Source organism: Diadema setosum, chromosome 6, assembly GCF_964275005.1.
Source record: "Diadema setosum chromosome 6, eeDiaSeto1, whole genome shotgun sequence".
In the NCBI taxonomy this organism is placed as follows: domain Eukaryota; kingdom Metazoa; phylum Echinodermata; class Echinoidea; order Diadematoida; family Diadematidae; genus Diadema; species Diadema setosum.
Window position 1 is genome coordinate 40,285,340 of NC_092690.1, and position 19,182 is coordinate 40,304,521.

The 19,182-nt window shown below is 41.5% G+C and overlaps 1 pseudogene; it reads left to right on the forward strand.

Annotated features, from left to right (window-relative positions):
• Positions 1-124: 124 nt before the first annotated feature.
• LOC140229798 (sacsin-like) lies at positions 125-18,340 on the forward strand (annotated as a pseudogene).
• Positions 18,341-19,182: the final 842 nt, after the last annotated feature.

Consider the following 19,182-nt stretch of genomic DNA (forward strand, 5'->3'; position numbering starts at 1 on the left):
CTTTGATATTGCCAGTACAAATGCCGCCGATGACAAATCGCGCATGCGCTGTTAAGCGCTTACACAAAGGGGTAATGCGCCGCAGCAATCCATTTTTGGCGACGGGGAATTTGAAGCTCAGAGCATGGAAGTTACTGAGATTAAAGGAGTATGTAACACAAACCGATTACTATCATGTATCAATGTATGAATAAAAAAAATGCTGTCAATATTAAGGTATTTTCGGATTCGTAAAAGATTGTAAATCATACGCCATTCCTTTGTATACGAATTTGAAGTGTGCTTCTCTTCAATTTGTGTGTCAAGCTATAAGGTCCCAAATAGTCTAGATATGGTAGAAGGTTTAGTAATTGAATTTCGAACTGACGCCCCGTAAAAAGGGAATTTGGATACTTGTTGAGCAGTGATTAAATAGCACTGTAGTCGGTTGTCCTAATGGTAATTCAACGAAATGTTGGATCACCTACTCTTATAGATATTGCGTTTCTACGAAAGCACACAAAAACTTGAAGCTATAAAGACGCATGGTTTAACTAAAGCAGATCTTTGACAGATGTATCCAATCCATGTTCACATGGCGCAGAGAAAAGTGAAAAACTCGAAGTTATAGATTTTAATTTGAATGTTACGTAAGCAATATACGTAAGTAAGCATCACAAGCCTCATAGAACTTAATGATAATGAATACTGGAAGACATTGATAACGCCTTCTTCATAGTTCCGTTTTATTATTCCCTCCTTCCACCTGCCTATTCAGGACCAAGAACTTGATGATTCCGACCGTGAGTACACTTTCATTGTTTACTGAGATTCTTTATGTTGATATGCTTCTATTTTCATTATTAAAGGGATGGGTACAGTTTCTGTTGAGATGGGGCTTCATGTTTCCAGCATTTTTGATGATTATCTTTTTTAAGATCATGAGAAACTTCTTATGAAATATGAAAGAGCATATAGTTCAAAGAGGAATTAAATATTTGATGAAAATTGGTTTTGAAATGGCTGAGATATCCACAAGCAATCCTAACAAAAGGTGTTCATCACTTTTTTAAGATCAATTTATTTTACTTTGTTTTTGGATATCCCAGCCATTTCAAAACCTATTTTCATCAAATGAACTTTGAATTACTCTTATTGTATGCTATTTAACAGTACATAAAGTCGTTTTCAAGTATATTGCAAAAAGTTAGAGGCTGTATCCTCACTCATCCAATACTTTACCACCCCTTTCAGTGAATTGCCATTCAAAAGAAAACGGTCACTAGAATCAAAATCATTTCAAATCGTAACCACTCAAAGAGTAATGTTAGGCCTATAGAATAGTTTAAACAATCGACGTGTATAGGCCGTACACCCATTGCTTTGTACCTTCTCGTTGATATTGTTCTTTACTATATGAGGTTAAACGCCTTGTAAATAATGAATGATTGTCTTTATTTTCAATAATGAAGACAGGATGAAGAAGAACGTTGCAATTTAATTGCGTTTAGATTTTGCACGCAATAAGGATTTTTCAACTGTACACTGAGTTCTCTCAATTGCACATCATGCCTGCAAAGACTTAAAATTGTAATTAGTGAACACAAGAATCAGGGCGGATCCAGGAATTCCGTAAAAATCGTGATACCACTAACGGGGTTAATGGGCGACAAGCAAAAAGCAAACAAACAATCAAACAAACAAAATGGGGCTCATGTAAAAGCTTTCTCATTTTCTCCAGCCACTTTCGGGTTTCATCAAGGGGGCCCTTTAATTTCTTTTATCAAAGAAAAATCAAGGGTGGTGCCCAGTACGCCAACACCCCCCCCCCCCACACACACACACACACACGATCCGCCACTTGAAATGAAGAATATGAAAGGATATGAAGAGTTTGATAGCGAAACAATTTCATCCCAAAAACAGAATATCTTGTTATGTTGAGATATTAGCGATAAGACCTGCTAAAAAAAATAATAACAAGATATATGGCATATTCTACATAATAGCTTAAAGAACATTCACGCGCTGAAATATTGCAAGTGAGGTATCACTGGAATGGATTTTTGTTCTACGTGAGTGACTTTAGAATTACTTTTAAAAATCGTTTTCATACTTTGAGGTTAAATTCTTCATACTTAATTCATCTTAATTGCATGTGTATGAAATTTAGAATATGAGGTAAAAATGAGATTGTCAAACTCCTGGTTGCTTTTGCAGCTGCTGTGATCAGGGAAATGTAATTGACTATGGTTGTGTCTCCGTTTCGAAAAAACTCAAAATTGAAATTGAAAGTTTTAACTCACTCAGAAAAAGTCAAAACGGAAATGCGATGCAATTCTAAAATAATTGAGCGTATAATGATATTGGTGATACATGTTGAACATTTCCTGTGTATAATGAGGTTTATTTTTATTGCTAATCTCATCTGTTCAGACGAGTTTAATATAACAGTCCCTTCGCTCGTTACGATACTGAAGAAAATTCTTCGTGATTACAGCGATGGTCAGATCTTGAAGGTAAGTAATACATGTATGTTGATATGATGTAATATAATTATAGTTCTATCTATATGTTGTTGTTTTTTTACTTGAAATATCAATCTATATAGTTACTGATAAACTTGCATTCTTGTTCTACGTTGAGGAGGTAATAGTGGGGCAGATATGTGAAAAAGATGCTCACATCCGGCGGAAAGTATGAAATTTTGCATATAGGGGTATATTTGGGCGCTGATTTCAAAAATTGCCGGATCCAAGAGATCTGGCCACGGGGTCAGCCGCCATTTTAAATTCCAATATGGCCGCTGTCAATGATCCCTATCTTCAGTTCTGAATGACGTAAGCCATTGGAATGTGATACCTAAAAGCATGGTGATATGATGACTTCAATAACAGACTTATTTGATATGTCTGACAAGCTGCACGGCAGCCAGTTTGAATTTGTATGCAAAGTTGCCATGCTGGAGTGTTGAAAATCTCTATCTCAGGTTTGTACGTAAATTAGGCTACCTGATTGAGCGCGCGTTTGTAACTGATTGAGTGCGCGCTGCTGTATTTACATTGTGACGTCAGTGAAAGGGGCATTATGCTTCCTTTCTGCTGCACTTTTTGACATGCCCGTGAATGTTAGTCGTGGTGTTTGTCTTCGTAGCCACACTGGAATTCAAAATAGCAGGCATTGCGTTTGTCAGACACATTACATTAGTTAATATTTGAAGTCAGTATGTTAAAATACTTGTTTACACCTAATCTCAGCGTCACTCACCACTTAGAAATCGGGATAGGGATTTTGAATATTTCGTCGAGGCGGCGATATTGGAATTCAAAATGGCGGCCATTCGATGCTTTTCAGACACTTCAAATAAATCTGTCATCAAATTCAATATGTCAAAACGCTGTGTACCAAATTATGGTACCACAGGTCATTCAGAACTGAAGATAGGGATCTTTAGATTTGTTTTGTGATGGCGGCCATATTGGAATTCAAAATGGCGGCCGACCCCGTGGTCAAATCTCTTGGATCCGGCAATACTTGAAATCAGCGCCCCAAAATACCCCCATTTGCAAAATTTCATACTTACCGCCGGATGTGAGCATCTCGACCAAATTTTGTTACATATCTGCCCTACTATAAGACCTATGGAAGGAGCGAAAAGCAAGGAGATTGACATAAACATTCTCCATCTCTCCATCGAACAATAATTAGGCCTACATAATATGACATGTGATAAACTTGAAAATATAACTAAAAATGACAAGAAAATTGTCACTGCTGAATCCATGAATATTTACTTTATTCCAGTATCCACATAATCTGTGTTAAGATGTTGCCGATTTGTCCGTGTCAAGAGTTCAAATCGTTTCAGACACTTTCAGCCTCGTAAACATGGTAAGAGATGTTTATAACTCCGATGTCCCTCCTCACCAAGATGAAAATAATAATATTATAGATTTCTGGTAAAGCTGGATTAGGAGTAAAGTGCATTCTCGAATGACAGTGTTGAAAATGAAGAGGCTGCCCTTGAACTTGTAGTATCGCTGCTTTCATTAATGGTTTTTTTTTTGGTCAACATACCAAAACGAGTATAAAAGGGTATCTAAGACTAATAAAACGGAACCTAATACTGAAAGTGTTTTATGTAGGTCTATATTTAGGTTGCGATTTCACAAAGGAATTGTCATTTAATCTCGTTGTGAATGTTATGGCAGATATTTTGCCATGTCAGAATGATATCACTTAAAGGTAAAGCTGTTACCAAGACACTGGATTCATTCAGCGACCAGGAGCAACAGCTTTGTGAAATGTACCCCATTGTTTTGATTGCTTTTTGCGTAGAGATTCTCATTTCCGCGTGTGTTTTCGTTTGTTTGTGAAAGGAAATTCTGCAAAATGCGGAAGACGCTGGGGCCACGAAAGTTAAATTTCTCTATGACGTCAGACAGTATGGCACGGAAACACTCTACAGTGACTCCCTGGCACCGTACCAGGGTCCCGCCCTCTACGCATATAACGATGCCAAATTCAAGTCAGAGGACTGGAAGGGAATACAGGAGCCAGCACGCAGCAACAAAGAGGACAATCCACTCAAGGTTGGCCGATTTGGCATCGGTTTCAACTCAGTCTACCATATCACAGGTACATTTCCGTTGAATAGCAGGAGAAGGCAAGCATTATTTGTCTAACGCTCAATGTCTCATTATTCAAAGTTTACATTATGCCCACCATTCTGTTTACTAGATGTTGTGTTTCGAATAAGATGTTGTTAGGAGAAAAAAAAAAGAACCAACAGGTTAGACAACAAATCTTCAATAAAGAAAGAAAATTCATGCCGTTACACATAACAAAGAAGTGTATTACCTAACCTAACCCCTTCCCACCACCCCCGGAAAACTCTTCCTCCCACAACCTCTCCCCGCACACTTCCCTGTGGGTTAAAAAGTTTCTTGCTTTTTGATGGAAAGAAACATCAAATATTTCACACGAAAAAAAATCCCAGAAAACTACAAAACTATCTACTACATACTTTGATACAGAAATAAATATCCTTGCAACCATTTCATTTGTTTCATTTCATTTCATTTTGTACGTAAACATCTTACGTGTGTGCGTATTATGACCATGTATTCGTGCTATTATGTGATAACTATTGCCGATCATCCTCTATCCCCCTTTCCCAACTCGTCGGTACGGATTTACGCTAGTGGTGCGTATCATGGGCTTGCCCTCGTGCAAGTGTGTGATGACTATCACTGATCATCTCCCCACTCCTCGATACGGATTTACGTCGGTGTATGATACATGTAGGTGTAGCTACTGCTAATTTCTTTTGCGTACTTGCCAATTTCACAAAACAATTTTAAATAATGGGTAAATTCATCGAAATCAGGGAAATAAAGGCTTACTTTGTGTGAAAACAAATGCTATTGAATAAGGAAAATGACGCAAAGTTATATGATGACCTTTGACGATACATTGTTACATGGAAGCTTTCATTTTCTTCGCAGATCTCCCAAGCATCATGAGTGATCGTAGGATAGCCTACTTGGATCCATTGGCGAAGCACTTTAGAAATCATGGTCTCCCCCAAACAGGATTCCGATTTAACCTGCAAAGCTCAGAGGACCAAAATACCTTTCGAACATGTGAAGACCAGTTCCGACCGTATCGGCAAATTTTCGACGATGTTGAAGACGGGTTCCGTGACGGACAATTCGATGGGTCGTTGTTCAGATTCCCGCTCCGCGAGACAGAGAGTGAACTTTCCAACAAAGTTTATACGGATGAAAAGAAGATGGACGATCTCCTTGACGCTTTCCTTGTCGACGTGGATGTCGTGATGCTCTTCCTCCGGTCACTGAAAGAAGTCGAAGTTATGAAGCGACCGACTGACCAGAATTCTCGTCTCTTTGTTCGCGTGAAGGCAAATGTTACAGGTCATGAAGAACAACCGACTGGGCAGGATCAGTTCGCGCGACAGTTGATGGAGTATTGTTCGAGAAAGGTGGCAACTCGAGAGGACCTTGCGATGTCCTACGATGTCAAGATATGTTCTGAAAACGTAGAAGGATCAAAGACTACCCGTTGGATTGTTTGCCACCACATCGCAGGTGCCGCTATGAGTCCAGAACTTTCCGATATGGCTGTTAAACAGAACCTGTTGCCATGGACGGCTATTGCCGTTCCTATCAGTATCATGGAAGATGAACATGATAGATCTTTTGGAAGGGTCTTCTGTTTCTTACCACTTCCTCCAGGCGAAGAAAGCCGCACTGGGTTACCCGTTCACTTGCACGGGTTTTTCAGAATTCAGAGTGACCGCCGAGCGATCAAGTGGCCTGGTCCAGATCAAACAGATGTTCCCGCGAAATGGAATGAATTGCTTGTAAAAGAAGTTCTTCCGTCCGTATACGTCAGAGCCATAACAACTTCAATAAATGCAGATGACGTCAGCGTGGAGAGCATCTACTGTGCGTGGCCAGACGAGTCATGCGTACATGAAAAGTGGAATGTTATCTTAGAGCCTTTCTTTGAAAAACTGTTCGAAGAACGTATCATACACAGCGAGAACAATGGATGGTTGAAAATTGGAGAAGTCGTCTTTAACGATTTATCCGTAGAAGACGAAATGGAAGTAGTTATACTGAAGTGCCTTCTGTACGCTGATCAGCCCTACGCATCGCTCCCCAAGTTCTGCATGCAATCCATCAGGAAATTCTTCAAAGGGGACATCGTCACAACAACCCCAGCACTTCTTCGTAGGTGCATTCGCAGACACGAGTCCGTCCTCGAAGATCTCAACAGTCAGGAGAAACTTTTGATTCTAGAATACATCATGTCAGATGGGGAGTTTTCTGAGTTGACAGCACTGCCACTACTACCTCTCGATGACGGCAGTTTCATCATATTTGAAGACTCTTACACAAAGGTGTACATTCCAACCGCCCGATTTCCACGCGTCCTCATTCCTGGTGAGAGTCAGTCTTTCATTCGAACAGCAGTATCTCGAGCACTTCGAGACTCTCTTACCAAAGTGGGTAAGTGTTGTATTTGACATCCATTTTTCGCTCTCGATCACTCTTTTTCATACTCTACTGACAAACATGTTAACTAAGTTCATAATTTATTTCGTAGAGTGTTAAATCGAGAAAGATAATGTCCGTGTGATTCCTACGTTCTCAGGAGTGTAATCTAACCTTGTCTTCATGTTTTGTTAAAAGATGCTCTTAAATTACAGAGACAAAACAAAACCTATTTTTAATGGGTTCTAATTACGCAACATTTCGTATTTGATTACTGCAGTAAGGAAATTATTAACTCTTCTGTTTATTTTCCGTTGTTTTAAGTGAAAAAAAATAACTGGATTAGTAACATGAATGTATGTATGCACTTCTGAAATATCTGTAATGTTAGCATAAAAGTGACTGGTGACTTTCAATTGTCTTCTTTATAGAAAAGAAATCATTGATAGGAAATCGTAATTCTTTAATACCAAATAAATATAATGCATTATCATTTTAAATCTGCTCTAAAAACAGATGCATTAAAATCTAAGAAATACAATGTAGTGCATTGTTTTGAGACTGTCCATTGCATCGTCGAGTGTAATCGCATCATGATTCGTTCATAATGTTCCTCTTCCTTGTGTTTTATATCTGATTGCAGCCGCACAGGGCAGGTTTCAGGTTGAGGTCTTGAGCTTGGAATCAGTTGCTACACTTCTAAGACGCAGATTTGGCAGATGGCAAAAAGAGCCAGGAATCGCAAACCAACCGCCTGCTACATGGCTAGAAGCAGTCTGGAATATGTTGTACAAAGAGAGTCCGGACGATCTGTCCCAATTTGAAGGGCTGCCCCTCATTCCACTTCCAGACACAAAAGCTGCCGAAGTTACACTCAAACCACTTGCAAAGAAGTCGGCTTTGATTGTCAAAATAAATGGGCAGGTTACTCTTGATGAAAAGCTCGAAGGCGTCCTTGTCAAGATTGGGATCGAAGTTCTCAACTTCACAGATTACGTCATCCGGCACCCTGCAGTAATATCACAAGGTTACATTCAGCAGCCAGTTGCCGACGATATTCTTACGGCAACTCAGAACATAGACCGCAGTTCTCTTATCAACAAGTTACAAGACCTCAAGGATAGCGAACGTTACCTCTTCAACAAATGTATCGCAAATGCAACAATCAATTCCTCGGCTCGTGATCTACTGCTTTCTCTCCCACTCTTCAAGACTCTTCATGGCTCCGGCGTGTCTTGTGCATCGATAGTTACTGCAAGGGAATCTATCGGTTACTTTGACATTTCTGCAAATGAATCAAAAGACCTTCCTCAACCAGTAAAGTTACAAAGAGCTGTTATCGCAGTGAAGCACAATGTTAAACCTCTCCTGGACAAATTGAAAATTGATGCTCTTTCAAGGTTCGACGTCATCAAACACATAATGCGAGAACTCCATGAAGGTATTTTGTACACCAAATCGGATGTTCAAATGACCACACTCTGGTTCTTGCGTCACTGGAATGAGATCAAACATAAATGTGAATCAAGCAAGCACTTGCTCCAAAAACTAAAGTTTGTTCCCCCAGCCAGCTCCTCTCCAACACTAAAATCACCTCCCGAACTCCTTGATATGCGAGATCAAGCTCTCCGCAGGCTCTTTGGGGAACGAGGATTATTTCCAACTGAACCCTTCACAGAACCAGAAGTCCTTTCAGCTCTGAGCCAACTTGGCATGAGAAGACAGGACAAGGTAAATGTGGGCGAGGCAGTTATGTGTCTTGATATTGTTTCCCAGTCAAACAATGTTGATCTCGCTCGCTCCTTTCTGAAGTTCCTTGCCAATAACATGAGGCTTTTGAATATTTATTCATCTAGAATTTCTTGCACTTTGGCAGATTACATCAAGAGCAAACCCTGCATACCTTACGAGCAGGTTCAGCCTTCATTCTATCCATCTCAGCTCCAGTGGTATTAACTGCCTTCTTCATTCCTCTCCACTCCAAGTGAGACTATGCTCCTGTCAAGAGAGAATTTTATGCTGTGTGGTTCAGTGGTTCCACTCACGAAAGAGGACAGCAACCTCATGCCACTGTTCAGGCATCTTCAAATGGATTCGAAGAAACCAACTTTGCAGAATGTGACGAAACAGTTGCAGAAGTGCGTCCAACTCACTCGAGAGTCCCGTGATGTAGATCCCATTGAACTAGCACCAATGGTCAAAAGCATATATGCCTTCCTCTTGAACAGGTGGAAAGTACAAAGAGGACGTGTACTGAAGTACTTGACAGCAGTTCGTTCTCCAATATGGAATGGCGCTGGATTTTCAGACCCAACAGAGACGTGCGTAGATGATCTTCCGTTTGATATGTCACCATATATGACACAGATTCCTCATACCATGCGTCAATTTGTAGACCTGTTTCGGGATCTTGGAGCGAAATCAACTGTGGATGCTAATGTGGAAACATTGGTTGACATTTTGCACGAAGTAAAAAAATCCTGTGAGCAGTCAAGAGTGAATGACACTGCTTACCATGCACGCCAACTTCGTCTGGTACTCCAAATCCTCAAACAACTCCAGACAATTGGGGAAATACCGCAAGACCTGCAAAGCCGTGTATTAGTACCAACAGAATCTGAAGGATGCCATTTGATATCGGTAACAGACAGTGCATTTATTGATAGGCCTTGGCTAAAATCATTTGTGCATGAAGAACAGTCTGAGGATGGCAGGAGATTCAGTATCATTAATCCTCAGATAACAGCAGACCTTGCGAAATTTTTGCATGTCCCTCCACTCAGTCGCTTGCTCTTGGATGCTGATAATCTAGATGAATTTACCCAGGCAGGTCAGACAGAACCTCGACTCTTCGGATATGGAACATCCTGAAGAATACATATGAGGACACAGCCATTTTCAAAGAAATGATACAGAATGCTGAGGACGCTGGTGCCACTGAAGTTCGATTTCTGGTTGACATGAGAACAAACAGTGATGCCATGGAAAAACTCTTTGACCCAGGGATGAAGGCGTGCCAAGGTCCTGCCCTCTGGGTTTTCAACGATGCGACATTTACAGACGAAGACTTCGCGAACATTCTTCGTCTCGGAGGACGAACAAAAGAAAAGAATGCTGAAAAAATTGGAAAATTTGGAAGTGGTTTCAATTCAGTGTACCACTTGACGGACGTACCTTGCTTTGTGAGCAGACACTTTATTCAGTATTTCGATCCCCATACGACGCACCTAGGGGGAGTCCTACGAGATAAATCTCAACCCGGAGTAAGAGTCAATCTCCAGAGCTCTCTGCGCCTACGAAGGTTCCCAGATCAGTTCATGCCTTTCAATGGGGTATTTGGTTGCCGTTTGTCAGAGCCTTTCCATTATGATGGGTCACTCTTCCGACTTCCATTACGATCTAAAGAAGCAGCGCTGAAAAGTGAGATAAGTAGAGAGAATTACGACGAAGTGAGACTTAAAGGACTCCTGCTCAGTATGTGGAATTCTTCCGGAAGTCTATTGATATTCACAAAGAAAGTGATGAAGGTATCTATGTATTATCTTCCTGCGGAGTCCACAGACGCCTCGAAAGCTGCAAAGCTTTTCAGCATAGAGAAAGACTTCTTGGAAAATACTGTCAAGGATGACATCATACTCTGCACAGAATCAGTTACCCAGGAAATGACCCCTTCAGGAGCAGAATTCTTTCACAATGAAACAGCGATGCTGAAGAAAACCTTCAAATCGATCAAAGTCACGTGCGAGGGCTCTGCAACAACAAGGAAAATGGCTGCAGAAGAATCTGATGTGGGACTCTCTCCCAGGGGAGAAGTTGCAATGACCTTCCTGGAATCACATGATTCTAAACTTCAGGGAGAGGTATACTGCTACCTCCCATTGTCCATGAAAAGTATGCTGCCTGTACATATCAATGGGGCTTTCGCAGTGACTGACAACCGACAGCATCTCCATAAACGAACTCCTGCAGGTATGAACAGACATGCCCAATGGAACGATCTTCTCCTCAGGGAGGTTATCTGCAGAGCCTACATCTACTTGCTGTCCGATGAGAACTTTCTTCAACTTTTCACAGGCATGTATGGGTCAGTAGCATATGATTACCTGTGGCCAGACGTTGATAACGTGCCAAAGGACGGAAACTGCTCGGAAATTTTTGATGCCTTCTACCAAACTTTGGTACACGGAATCAATAAATCGCCGCAACCCGCCCTCTTCAGGAAAGATGGAAAAGCTCTGAAATTCCAGGACGTTGTGTTCTTGAGTCAAGAATTTCAAGATGAAGGAACCATAAAAGATACAGTAAGCGCCATTTTGGAAACTTGCCTCCCTGAATCTACTGTTGTGGATGTCAGCGACAAAACACGGCGCGCTTTCATACGTGCAAATCTTGAACGCGAGTTAAAGGAAAAAACATTTGGTCAAGACCGATTTTTTGACGAGGTGTTCCTACCACGACTTCCATGTGTATCAGATGAAGACAGGAATACTGTAATTCTCTTCGCTCTGAACTGCAGGAAAGACAGTCTACGCCTGAAGTTAAGAGACGTCAGATGCATCCCTGTATCAGGAGATATCTACCTTCAAAAACCAAAAGATCTTGTCCATCCACATCTTAAAGCAGCGAAGATCTTTTCCAAAGCAGACGGTGTATTTCCAAGAGACGATTTTGCGTCAAATCAAACGTTTGCTGCTCTTAAAGACCTGGGAATGATAACTGATAGCGTTTCTGCAGAAAGGTTCATTGCACAATGTAACTCAGTCGCTGGTTTGTGTGCAAGAGAAGACAACAGTGCACTGCAAAGATCTCATGATTTGATGACATATCTGTCAGATATGCTGTTCAGAACGAAATGGAGAGATAACAAATCTCTTAAACAGCAATTGATGACAATAGCCATTTTTCCTGTGATCCAAGATGGGAGCACTAGATTTTCTTTCCTTCCATGGAAATGGTTTGATCGCTACATGGCTGCCGACAGCATTTACTCCAACTCTCATATTAGCCTTGTGAGCAGTGTTGCACCAGTCCTTGATGAGTGTGATGTTTTGCCGATGCCAAAAGAAGTGTCCCAATTTCTTGATATGCACAGGAGACGACCTACTCTCAAAGAAGTCATGAATCAGTTGCACAACATCCGTGATCACTTCGAGAAAGGAACTGTGTCCCGTGGTGTTGAGAAAAGTTGCTACGATATCTACAAGTATTTGAACGATGAATGTAGATACAACCCACATAACGTACTCCTTTCCTTACTCAAGGATGACAGATGGATTCTTATCGGTGAACGATTTGTGCATCCCTCAAAAGTGGCAAGAGAAAGCCTATTACTTGAACCGCACTTGTTTCATCTCCCTCCGCGGTTAACCCAGTACACCTATCTTCTTGAATCTGCAAAAATCAAGAAGAGGTTCAAGGCTACAGACTACGAGGAGGTTCTTCGTGAGATCTATGTTCGAGGTGACGGTAGACCATTAAAGGCTGCTGAAGTGACAGTTGTGATTGCTATTGCGCGTCTTCTTGAGAAAGCCCGTAAAGATGGCGATAATTCCATTACTTATCTCCCGGATGTCCTAGATGTTATGCGCCCAACTAAAGACCTTGGTTACAGCGATGTTGACTGGATAAGCGATGAAGATGGACAAATCTACCAGTGTCATCAGGACATTAGCTTTACTTTGGCACAGAGGCTGAACATCAAAGATGTTCGCCACCAAGTTCTAGAGGAGTATGCACAAAATCTACGAGTAGCATTTGGCCAGCAGGAAAAACTGACATCCCGGATCAAGCGCATTCTTCAGTCGTACTCAGGAGAGGCTACAGTGCTTAAAGAATTGCTTCAGAATGCAGATGACGCTGGTGCGACTGAAATTCATATTGTGTATGATCCACGCAGTCATCCAACTCAGAGGGTTTTTGGTGACAACATGAAGTCTCTCCAAGGCCCCGCACTTTGTGTTTTCAACAATCAATGTTTTTCCACCGAAGACATCGAGGGAATTCAAGACCTTGGCCAAGGAAGTAAAGGAAATGAAATGAGTAAGATCGGTCGCTATGGCGTCGGATTTAACACTGTGTACCATCTCAGTGATTGTCCGAGTTTCATATCTGGCGGGGACACCCTGTGCGTGTTTGATCCACTCTGCTGCCATGTTCCAGGGGCAAGCCCTACTAGTCCAGGTCGGTTATATGATGTCACGGACCGGATGCGCCAGACGTACTCGGATGTTTTTCCTTGTTACCTGGAAGACACTCTCACTGAATCTCACAATCGTTATACCATATTTCGGTTTCCTCTCAGGACAAAAGCATCTGAAATAAGCCACGAAATCTGGAACAAAAACAGAATCGAAAAACTGCTGAAGGAATTCGAAATGTCTGCATCAGAGAGTCTCCTCTTTCTGAAAAATGTAACATCTGTCAAAATATCAGAGATTACTCCAGAAGGTGTTGTGACATCTACAAGAACAGTTGAAGTAAAAATGGAACCAACGGAGTAGGTTAAGAAGAAATGCTTCTACACTCACGTATCTGAATACATCTCAGCTGTCAACAATGGTGAAAGTATCAAAACACGGCAGCCTGCAGATGTTTGCTACGAAATCTTTCTGCAGACAAACAAACAGAGAAACATTGAACATTGGTGATATGTCAACAGCTTGGCTGTCCAAACTGGAATGAAATGGACGAAAACTCCATAATCCAACACAAACTCATTCCTATTGGAGGTGTTGCTGCTCGTTTGTCGTCCTATTGACACGAAATTGCCAGTCCATGTTCATGGTTACTTCGCCTTGGATCATGAGAGTCGAAGAAGTCTGTGGAGAGGTTCGACTGAGGATCGTCAAACCTTGTGGAATAAGCAACTCTTTGAGCACGTTATTTCACTCTCCTACGTCGAGGTCATGTTGTGGATTCGAAATTTTTTCACTGACCGTTATCAGTGGTCAATGCCAATCCCACAAGAGAGATTAAAAGTCACTCTGGAGATATTACGTGCCTATCATGGGTTTTTCCCACTCCAAGAGAGTGACAGATACTGGAAGGAATTCATTTGTATCTTCTATGAGTTGATTGCTTGTACGGGATGTAGGCTTTTCCCCGTTCTCCTGCCAACTGATGAGAATACTTGGCTTCTGTCATGGAGAACTCCTGTTGACTGTGGATCAAACACAGATGAGTCTAAGCTTGGATTCTGCAACACGTTGAGTCAGACATTTGCTGAACCACTGTACTTGGGAGTATCAAGACCTCCATCGCCAAAGAAGCATGAAATCCTGAAGAAGCTCCTCCAACAGATTGGATTTCCTGTCATTGAGTCACCTGTTTGTGTGGCGAGAAAAGTTATGCAGCCGTCGCAGAAACGAAAAGAACAGAACACCTCGCTTCCTATTTTTCAAGTTATGCCATCCACTGTTGTGAATTTCCTACGAGGGAAAAATCGGCTTACTACTCAGCTTCCAATTACAATTTCGCGATCAAAGCTTCAGGACAGCAAATGTTTGACTTTGCTTCTCGCGTACTGTATGAAACAAGACAAATTTGCACTTGATGGCCTTCCACTATTGCTTACACAAGATGACATGCTAAGAGTGTTTTCCACGTCGACACGTGTCTTTAAATCAGAATACGCGGAACTTTTCCCAAAGAACTCCCCGAATTTCCTTCATGAGGAGTTTCTTGACAGAATACCAGCAAAACAAGACTCTGTCTTTACTGACATTACTGCCATTTGCTGAGATGATGAGCGAAAACTTTCCCTTCTGAAAGGTTTCATCAGATGATTACCTGCCCTTTGATGGCAGGTTTACAAGGTTTCCACCAAAGTGGTTCAAGAATTTGTGGAATCTACTGGAAGATATTAACAAATCTCCAGATGGGTCAGATGTTTTCCTCGATGAAATCAAAGAAAGACTCAGGGATTATGCGATATTACCAGCAGTCCCCCTTTCCCAAGCTCTGCGACAGTCTTCGACAAGCAATTTTTCTCTCTGCCTGGTACCACTGAAGTTATCTTCCACTGTCCTCGCTCTTCAAAAAGACATGCCTTTACCAGCTTCTTCAGCGCTGCAAACGTTGGGTGTATGCACTCTTGCTGATCATTCAATGCCTGTAATCCACCGGCTAGCCTGCAACGTTGGTTCCAAGGCGCAGATATTACAGGTCCTCCTGTACTGGATGTCTAAGGACAGTACTCTCTTCAGACGTCTTGTAAAGAGACAGCACGAGGAGATACTCAGGATCTTTCTCGGTAGTACCAAAGATCTCGAAGATATAAAACGCCTTCCCTGCTTTGAGACAATTAACGAGGAACACGTAAGCATCGACAGTTCACGATCTGTCTTCGTGCTCTCAGAAACCGTCCCTTCTGTTGAACATGTTTGGATAGAAAGCTGGCCCGCGGTCTTTCTGAAAGAGAAAGAAAAGTTTGCGCATCTGTACAAGACTCTTGGATTATCCAAAGGAAATGAATACTACGTTTATGCCAATTTCATTTTACCCAGATTCGGTGACATGTCGCACGAGGGTCGAACACAACATCTACAAAAAATAAAGCGTATGCTTCTGTTTCTAGCCGACGAAGAGAGGAAAGATAAAATCTCGTACTTGCAGTTACATTCGCTGCCATTCATTCCAGGAAGAGATGGGGTACTACATGCGGCATCACACTTCTTTGACCCCAAAGTCGAGGTGTTCCGACTCATGAAAGCAAGCGACGACTTTCCACCGAGTACGATATGGAAAATACTGGGCTTAGACTTTCTGAGAGAAGTTGGACTGAAGAATGAATTAAGAAAGTCAACGTTCCTAACATTTGCAGAGGAAATTGAAGGATGCAGTGTTCAAAGAAATGACAGGTTGAAATCAAAATGTCTTGTCTCTTGTCTGCAAAATGAATGTAGGCTCCATGAAGACCAACATTTCTTGGAACAGGTAGGAAGAGTAAAATTCCTTGTCAGAAGAGAGCTCGAACAAGATCTTCGATCCCTTCATCCCCCAGTGGCAGCTAGAGACTGTTGCGTCATGTACTCTGGATCAATGATCGAGAAAACGAAGCTGGTGTGGACAGTGCTACCAATTTTGCCGCAGTATGCTGCCATCAAATCAAAATGCTACGAGTGCCACATGCAAGATATTCAATCCAAACTTGGCATGATCATAAAGCCGGAACTGTCAGTAGTTTTGAAGCACACAACTATCTTGTGTAGAAAACTTGAGGTAGAAGGTCAGAAGAATGAAAAACAAGAAAGTTTGAGAAAGGTTTTGGAAGAAATCTTGTCGTTTCTGTGTGATCAATGCACTAACCAAAAATCCTGCAACCCCTCGGAAAAATGCGAACACTGTGGAAACATTGAGAATGAACTTGGAAAAGCAAACGTTCCTCTTGTTCCAGTCATTGATGGCAGCTCATGTACCATTGTGGAAGCTAAACAAATCTCCCGCACTTTGCCGCGTAATCTGTCTCCGTTTCTCTACCAGCTACCTGACAGGTGGGGCCGTTTCTTTTGGCTTCTTCGGATTCTTGGAACAACTCATACACCATCCATTGCACAAAATGCGTTTGTTCTTCAAAAGGTATTCGAAGTCGGAGAAGTAGGAACAATTCATCCAAACATATTACGGAAGGTTGAAGTCGTATCTTCTTATTTCTACAAAGGAATCCAAAAATCAGATAGTCTATTGGTTATTGGTGAGCAAGAGTTGGAAGAAACGTCTCATTTGTACTTGCCATCGACAAAACACGGCTTGAAGCGATCTGATACCCTCTATTTCAATGACGCTAATCATCTCAAAGGCCGCATTTCAACCTGTGAACTCCCAATCCTTCATTTCTTCGATGAGGAAGAATCCATCATGACAGAAGTTCTTAGAAAACTGCCAGAAATACTTCGCCCCAAAGTACTGAGTGGGAGGGTAAAAGAAGTATTGAATACATCTGATATTGATCAGGCAACGTGTCCGCTTGTTCAGTACGGTAATTGTGAGTTTAAACGGCAGCTTGAAACGGTCCTGCATTCGAAAGAACTTCTCATTGCAATTGCCGGCATAGTGAAGCACGACGATAACAAGATTATCAATGAAGAACAGAGGCAGTCACTGAGGGAGATCTTAATGCATTTGGAAGTGACCTGCATGCAAAGCATCAACTCTGTCCTTCAGCTGGATAAGAAAAACATTGCCAACAGTGAAAAACAGATACCTGCCTTTATGAAGGACAGACATCAGCTGTACGTCACCCATCCAACCGAGGAAACTAAGATAAGGACACTTACAAGCGTAACCGATCGTGTCAACCATGTTCTCGGTAATTTGATTCACGAGAAAGGATTGCTTGTGTTTGTAGATCTTTTGTCTAAGAGGTCTCCTTCGGAAATCTTGCCCTCACTAGCTGCACATGACGCGGAGGTAAGTCTTGGAGCAAATGATACTGTTGAAGCTAGTACTTCCGACATTTATAAGATCCACATTCCAAAGGCACAGGCGTGCTTCGAACTTGTTCCTTTCGATAGGGAAGAACCAGACTACCCAGGGAAAAGCAGTCTTAGGAATAATCCTTCATTTCCTGCTGACATTGACGAGGCCAAAAAGCGCGTGTCTGCGGAGCTAGAAGAGATTTGGAAGTTGCCGGAAAAAGAAAGGAAAAAGGCAATCCATCGCCTGATGTTGAAATGGCATCCTGATAAGCACCCTGAGGGACCAGTGCATTTGTTCAATGAGGCATTCAAACATCTTCAGATGGAATTGGACAGACTAACGAGGGGCGTATCTACGTATCACGATATTTTCCAGAGGGCTAATCAGAGGGCATCTGATGATCGCCACCGGTTTAACACCTACGGAGGATATTATGCTGGTGGGTCATGGAGAAAAGGTTGCGAATCAAGAAATTGACAATCCTTTTTCGAGGGGCATCGAACACCAGATCTTCCAAATGCAAGACGATGGTGGCGACAGGCATACGAAGACTTGAGATCTGGTAGAAATGAGATGAATCCTCATGACAGAGAACCTTCCTTTGAATGGGTGTCATCCAGTGTCATCAGGCGATCGAGAAAGGACTCAACGCTGCACAGTTAGCTTCGCTGGGATACTCCAGTCGCACACACAGCCTGTTCGAGCTAGTGTGCGAAGTTAAAGATAAGATGCCAAATGGCTCTCTCCTCTTTGATAAAGTGGATCGCCTATGTAGATTTGTGGATTACTTTAAAAACAGGTATCCAGATAACTGGGCATTCTCCCAAATCCCACATGAAGTCTACAGTAGTCAAGATGACGCCCAAACTGCCCTGGATGCTACCGAGGACATTCTAGATATTATAGACTCATTTGTAAATTAAACGGGATTTGCAATGTTGTTGAGAGTCCATAGTTTCAGTATCACGCACAGTCCGTCAACCTTAACACAAGCATTGGTATATTCTTTCTGTAGAAGAAGTATATGAGTTGAACATGCAAAGAAATTGTACAGTTTGCGTTTCATCGCTCACTTTTCAGAATATCTAGAGATATGAGATTCATAACATGTTTAAATGGGTAGGTAAAAAGTGTTTTGCTTGTATGAAATTCAACAGGAGACTGACAGACTCCACAAAGTTTCCTTTTATATTTACAGTTTATTGTATTGGTTTTCCCTTATACGTGCAATGAGACAATAGTTTAAATATTTCATGCTTGCATGTTGAAACTTTTGTGAAACGAGAAATAGTAAATCTTTAGAATACTATTGCATTGCTTGTCTTGAAAATACGTGAATACTTGTCTCATGTTCCCTTTCCCCTTATGCTCCCACATTTATTCCTCTTTTTGATACATGATACAATGTAAAATTTTGTCAAATGTTAAGATGAACGGCATTTGATGTCATGAACTGAGGAAGACGTTCTGTACAGTTGCACTTTACACCAAAAGGAAAAAATTGTTGTCATGTTCTAGTTGAAAGGTCATGTGCAATACTGAACAATGGGTATTTTCAAAACGTTGGAAATTTAAAATAAAGTGTACATGTCATTTTGGGTATTAATTATGCAGTGTTGTATATTTTACCTTGCGTCTGAATTACAGTACGTGTCATTTCGTGTGATAAAATGTGATTCCTTTTTTTATATCTGTAAATGGCGTTGTCTTGTGTATGGTCGTCTTATGCAGAGTGAAATGAGATTATGTTATTTTTTCGGTACTT